This window comes from Pongo pygmaeus, chromosome 22, assembly GCF_028885625.2.
Source record: "Pongo pygmaeus isolate AG05252 chromosome 22, NHGRI_mPonPyg2-v2.0_pri, whole genome shotgun sequence".
NCBI classification, from domain to species: Eukaryota; Metazoa; Chordata; class Mammalia; order Primates; family Hominidae; genus Pongo; species Pongo pygmaeus.
In genome coordinates, this window is record NC_072395.2 from 21,365,798 (window position 1) to 21,373,088 (window position 7,291).

General features: G+C 41.4%; 1 pseudogene; it reads left to right on the forward strand.

The window, feature by feature from the left end:
- The first annotated feature begins 379 nt into the window (after positions 1 to 379).
- Positions 380 to 531, forward strand: LOC129027754 (5.8S ribosomal RNA; annotated as a pseudogene).
- The last annotated feature ends 6,760 nt before the right edge of the window (positions 532 to 7,291 follow it).

Here is a 7,291-nt window from a genome sequence, read left to right on the forward strand (position 1 = left end):
GGCCCACCCCTTCCTCGCCTCCCCCGCCGACTCCGTCCCGTCAGCTGGCTGGGACTGCGCCACACTTGGGTTTTGCCACTGATGCCGGTGGGGGCTTTACCCGGTGGCTGTCATGCTGTCGCATGTGTGCCACGTGTGTGGTGTGTGCCCCGCGCCATGGGGGCAGGAATCCCAGGCCGCCCGTGGGGTGGTGTCAGCGTTCGCCCCCTGCCCCATTGTCGACACTGCCTCCCTGTGTTGTGAAACCTTCCAACCCCACTCTGGAGTCTGGTCCCGTTGCTGTCTGACTGGCCAGCCTGAGGTAACCCCTCTGGAGGACGTGCTGTGCCAGGAGGGCCTCCCGTTGTTGGGAGCACCCTCGCCAAAATTGACCTTGTATGACTTTTAGCGGTGGATCACTCAGCTCATGCGTTGATGAAGAATGCAGCTAGCTGTGAGAATTAATGTGAATTGCAGGACACATTGATCATGGACACTTCAAATGCACTTGTGTCCTCGGTTCCTCCCAGGGCTATGCCTGGCTGAGCATGAGATGTCAATCAATAGCCCCCAGGGTTCTCTTCGGGCTCTTTGGGGTGCACGGCTTGGGGTCCCTTGGCAGGGTCCTCCGGGGCCCTCCACCTCCCCAAGTGCAGACCAGTGACGTCTGCCCTCCTCTTCCGCCATACCCGCCCCTTCCCCCTCTCCCGCAGGCCCTGTGTAGTCATGCGTTGGGTGGCGTGGGGAAGGGGGGCTCCCGGCTGTGAGGAAGAGAAAGAGGGCAGCACTGCCAACCGTGAAAACAAAGAGGGAAGAGAGCCGGCTGGGGCCGAGTTCCCGTGGCCACCACCGCGGTCCGGGTTCCTCCCTCGGAGGCTCCCTCATGCCTCACGCAGCTCGTGGTGTGGGGTTCTTTGGCCCTGGTGGGGTGGAAGGTCCCATGCCATCGTCGTCCTCGTGCATCATCGGTGGTGGGGGCTTGTTGGGTGGGGAGGAAAGCAAGTAGGAAGGGTCTACCGGGGAGAGGATAGGGCAGCACGTCCCAGTTGGTGCGGTTTGCCACCCGCCCCTGGCGGCAGCCCAGTGACCAGCCGACCGCCACTCCAGCACCCCTCCTCCCCAACACCCCTCCAAGGCACCATCTTTCTCATCTGCCTGCCTGCCCCCCAACCGCCCGGCTCACGTCGCAGTGTGCCCAGGGCCAGAAGCACACCTCATGGCCCATCTGGCAGCGCTTGTGCCTGCGGTCCCAGGGTTCACTTGCCCCTGGTGGTGACCCACTGGATGCTGCGGTTTCATCCGCCACCACACACCCGCCTCCGGCTCTCGGCCGTGTGGTGCCTGGGGCCCCACCTGGAGCTTCCATGTCATGGTGGGGTGGAGCTGCTGCATCCTCGGACCCATCCGCCACCTCCATTTAGTACGTAGGCAATCCTATGTAACTTAGCAAAGCTAGCAGTTCCCTAGACATGGCGCAGCCACTCTAGGGGTGGCCTCCCAGTAGCATTGTTAACATCAATTGTAATTGGTAGGCAATCACTTAGTTTCACATTTCATTACCTGAGTTATACAAATGTGTAAAAAAATACAGTTTTAATAAAGGGAGTAAGGGATAATATGAGTAATATTCACAATTTTCTCTAGTTGGAAGAGGTAGTGTTTTCTCAGAAATGATGCATTCCTGGAGCAAGGTCTTTTTGTGTTTGGTTTGTTAAATATCTGTTTCCATTTTGACAAACCACTGGAAAAGCCTAGCTTCACAAGAACTGTCCATGAGAATGATCACACAAAAGAACACTCATAACACACAATCAAAACAAGGGTGGTCTGGGATTCACATTAAAGACCCATTACCAAGTTTTCTTAGAAGAGATAAAAAGTAACACAAAGTTACTTTTATGTGATGGAAAACAGAGAGAAAGAGTAAATGGAAAAATGAATGTTAGGCAACAACAGTGAAAACCAAGCTGTGGAAAAAAATGAATGGAAATGTTTTGTTTGGTATTGATTTCCTATCCTGATATCAGAAAGTATGGGAAGGAACAAAGCACAATTTTTCTGAGACAATAGAACATAAAACAAATGAATGTTGAAGACTATTTTACAGTGCTAACAAAACTATCTGTGACTTGTTTTTTCCCTTTAAAAATACGATTTTGTACAATTACATTTATATAAATTATTGAAATAAAATTGTAAAGATGGAGAACAGACTGTGGGGTTGCCAAGGGGAAGGGGTGGAGGAAAACGTGTCAGGGTGTCAGGAAATATTGTAAGTTGGAGCCTGGTGGTGAGGCTACTCTTCTGTATCTTGACTACCGAAGTGGTAGTTACAGAGATCTACACCACATAAAAATGCACAGAACACATGCACACACATACACACACACAAAAATGAAGTCATACAAAACGGTTGCGATCTGAGTAAGCTTTCTGAATTGTACCTATGGCAGTTTCCAGGTTTTGATAATGCTCTATGGCTATGCGAGATGTCACCACTGGAATTAGTGAAGAATACCTAAGACATCCCAGTACATTTTGCAACTTCCTGTGAATCTATAATTATTTCAAAAGAAACTTGAACGTCATAGCAGACTTTAACTTCAAAGAGGAAAAAAACTGAAGATTAATGAAATTGTTGAAGAACATCAAATACTCAATAATCTGTATGAGAGCTGTATTCTGTCCACTCACAGAACAGCTGTCATTTAGCCTTTCCCTGATGTGCCCTGGAGGACTTGAGCTCCTCTTGGATTGCCAAGGCCGATAGTGTTTATTTGTTACTAACTTTGTACTGGACCCCCAACAAATGAAAAGTGATTGAATAATCATTTATGATAACAACTAGTAATTTTCTTATGAAGAGGCAATAGTGGTAACGAATTTAAATATTTAGGGTAAAGAATCGGATCTTCATAAGACAATAGTGGCAAAATTTAAAAAGAAAAAATAAGGAATCAGAAACATAGGTAGTTCAGTATTGTGAAAAAAATTCTGGATCTGAGAAACAAAAGAACAGAGATTGTATTGCATTTCTGCTCCAAACCTGATGAATCATCTTAAGTGTGTTTTGTTTCTGTGCCAAAGCTGCTGAATCACCTTAGGCAATGCATGCCTTTTCCCTGAATCTGTTTTCTTTTCTACAAAATAAAGTGAACTAGATCATCTCCAAGGTCCCCCAAATATTCACATTTTCGGCTCTACATCAACTTCAGTTGAATTCATAATTTCAGTGTGGATAATACATGTGTGTAGCACCACAAGCAGTGTGTCTAAATGATCATGTTGGTCCTAAAAACTAATTATGAGCAGTTTGGAAATTCCATTGTTGTAGAATCTGCAAAGGGGTATTTGTGAGCACTTTGAAGCCTATGGTGGAAAAGGAAATACCTTCACATAAAAACCATAAAGAAGGCTTCTGAGAATCTGCTTTGTGATGTCTGCATTCATCTCACAGTTAAACGTTTCATTCCTTTGATCAGTCTGGAAACTCTGTTCTTGTACAATCTGCAAAGTGATATTTGTGAGTGCTTTGAGGTCTATGGTGAAAAAGGAAATATCTTCACATAAAAACTAGAGAGAAGATTTCTGGGAAACTACTTTTGACGTATGAATTCATCTCACAGAGTTAAACCATTCCTTTGATTGAAAAGCTTGGAAATGGTGTTCTTGTAGAATCTGCAGAGGGATATTTGTGAGCGCTTTGAGGCCTATGTTGAAAAAGGAAATATCTTCACATAAAAACTAGAAAGAAGGTTTATGAGAAACTGCTTTGTGATGTGTGCGTTCATCTCACAGAGGTAAATGTTTCTTTTCATTGAGCAGATTGGAAACTATGTTCTTGTAGGATCTGCAAAGGGATATTTGTGAGCAGTTTGAGGCCTATGGTGTAAAAGGAAATATCATCTCATAACAACTTGACAGAAGTTTCTGAGAAACTTCCTGGTTATGTGTGCATTCATCTCACAGAGTTTAACGATTCTTTTGATTGAGCAGTTTGGAAACAGTATTTTTGTAGAATCGGCAAAGGGATATTTGTGAGCACTTGGAGGCCAATGGTGAAAAAGGAAATATCTTCACATAAAAACTAGAAAGAAGCTTTCTGAGAAACTTTTTTGTGATGTGTGCATTCATCTCAGAGTTGAACCATTCTTTTGATTAAGCAGTTTGGTAACAGTCTTTTTGTACAATCTGCAAAGGGATATTTGTGAGCACTTTGAAGCCTATGGTGAAAAAGGAAATATCTTCACATAAAAACTAGAAAGGTTTCTGAGAAACTGCTTTGTGATGTGTGAAATCATCTCACAGAGTTGAAATTTTCTATTGATTGAGCATTTTGGAAACAGTCTTTTTGAAGAATATGCAAAGGGATATTTGTGAACACTTTGAGGCCTATGGTGAAAAAGGAAATATCTTCACATGAAAACTAGACAGAAGCTTTCTGAGACACTTCTGTGTGATGTGTGCAGTCACCTCACAGAGTTGAACCATTCCTTTGATTGAGTAGTTTGGAAAGACTCTTTTTGTAGAATATGCAAAGGGATATTTGTGAGTGCTTTGAGGCCTATGGTGAAAAAGGAAATATCTTCACATAAAAACTAGAGAGAAAGTTTCTGAGAAACTGCTCTGTAATGTGTGCATTCATCTCACAGAGGTAAACGTTTCTTTTCATTTAGCAGATGGGAAACTCTTTTCTTGTAGAATCTGCAAAGGGATATTTGTGAGCACTTTGAGGCCTATGGTGAAAAAGGAAATATCATCACATAAAAACTTGACAGAAGTTTCTGAGAAACTTCCTGGCTATGTGTGCATTCATCTCACAGAGTTGAACCATTCTTTTGATTGAGCAGTTTGGAAACAGTATTTTTGTAGAATTGGCAAAGGGATATTTGTGAGCACTTGGAGGCCAATGGTGAAAAAGGAAATATCTTCACATAAAAACTAGAAAGAAGCTTACTGAGAAACTTTTTTGTGATGTGTGCATTCATCTCAGAGTTGAACCATTCTTTTGATTAAGCAGTTTGGTAACAGTCTTTTTGTACAATCTGCAAAGGGATATTTGTGAGCACTTTGATGCCTATGGTGAAAAAGGAAATATCTTCACATAAAAACTAGAAAGGTTTCTGAGAAACTGCTTTGTGATATGTGAATTCATCTCACAGAGTTGAAACTTTCTATTGATTGAGCATTTTGGCAAAAGTCTTTTTGAAGAATATGCAAAGGGATATTTGTGAACACTTTGAGGCCTATGGTGAAAAAGGAAATATCTTCACATGAAAACTAGACAGAAGCTTTCTGAGACACTTCTGTGTGATGTGTGCAGTCACTTCACAGAGTTGAACCATTCCTTTGATTGAGCAGTGTGGAAAGACTCTTTTTGTAGAATATGCAAAGGGATATTTGTGAGCGCTTTGAGGACTATGGTGAAAAACGAAATATCTTCACATAAAAACTAGACAGAAAGTTTCTGAGAAACTGCCCTGTAATGTGTGCATTCATCTCATAGAGGTAAACGTTTCTTTTCATTTAGCAGATGGGAAACTCTTTTCTTGTAGAATCTGCAAAGGGATATTTGTGAGCACTTTGAGGCCTACGGTGAAAAAGGAAATATCATCGCATAAAAACTTGACAGAAGTTTCTGAGAAACTTCCTGGCTATGTGTGCATTCATCTCACAGAGTTGAACAATTCGTTTGATTGAACAGTTTGGAAACAGTATTTTTGTAGAATCAGCAAAGGGATATTTCTCAGCTCTATGAGGCCTAAGGTGAAAAAGGAAATATCTTCAATAAAAACTATAAAGAATGTTTCTAAGAAGCTGTTTTGCAAGGTGTGCATTCAACTCACAGAGATAAAAGTTTCTATTCTTTGATGAGTCTGGAAACTCTGTTCTTGTAAAATCTGCAAAGGGATATTTCTGAGCCGTTTGAATCTTAAGGTTAAAAAGAAATATCTTCTCATAAAAACTAGATAGAAGCATTCTGAGAAACTTCTTTTTTATGTGTGCATTCATCTCACAGAGATGTTTGGAAACAGTCTTTTTATACAATCTGCAAAGCGATATTTCTGTGTGGTTTGAGGCCTATGGTGAAAAAGTAATATCTTCACATAAAAACTAGACAGAAGCATTCTGAGAAACTTCTTTTTTATTTGTGCATTCACCTCACAGAGTTGAAACTTTCATTTCATTGAGCAATTCAGAAACACGCTTTTTGTAGAATCTGAAAGGGATATTTGTGAGTCCATTGAGGCCTGTGGTGAAATAGGAAATATCCTCACATAAAAACTAGACAGAAGCTTTTTGAGAAACTTCTTTGTGATGTGTGCTTTCATCTCACAGAGTTGAACCTTTCTTTTGATTGAGCAGTTTGGAAGCAGTCTTTTTGTGGGATCTGCAAGTGGATGTTTGGAATGCTTTGAGACCTATGGTGAAAAAGTAAATATCATCATATTAAAACTAGACAGAAACATTCTGAGAAACTTCTTTGTGACGTGTGCATTCATCTCATGTTGTTGAGCCTATCTTTTGATTTAGCAGATTGGAAACAGTCCTTTTGTTGTATCTGCAGAGAGATATTTGTGAGCAGTTTGAAGCCTACGGTGAAAAAGGAAATACCTTCACATAAAAACTAGACAGTAGCATTCTGAGAAACATCTCTGTGATGTGTGCATTCGTCTCATAGAGGTGAACCTTTCATTAGATTGAGCAGTTTGGAAACAGTCCTTTTTTAGAATCTGCAAAGTGATATTTCTGAGCCCACTGAGGCCTAGGGTGAAAAAGAAGTAACTTCACATAAAAACTGGACAGATGCATTCTGAGAAACTTCTTTGTTATATGTCCATTCATCTCACAGAGTTGAAACTTTCTTTGGATTGAACAGTTTAGAAACAGTCTTTTTGAAGAATCTGCAAAAAATATTTGTGAGCCCTTTATGTCCTATGGTGAAATAGGAAATATCTTCATATGAAAACTAGACAGAAGCCTTCTGAGAAACTACTTTGTGATGTGTGCTTTCACCTCACAGAGTTGAACCTTTCTTTTGAATGAGCAGTTTGGAAACACTCTTTTTGTAGGGTCTGTAAATGGATATTTGGATCACTTTCAGGCCTATGGTGAAAAAGGAAATATCTTCACATAAAAACCAGACAGGAGCATTCTGAGAAACTTCTTTGGATGGGTGTATTCATCTCACAGAGATGAACATTTCTTTGGATGCAGCAGTTTGGAAGCCATCTTTTTGTAGTATCTGCAGAGGGATATTTATGAGCAGTTTACGGCCTATGGTTAAAAAGAATATATCTTCTCAAAAAAA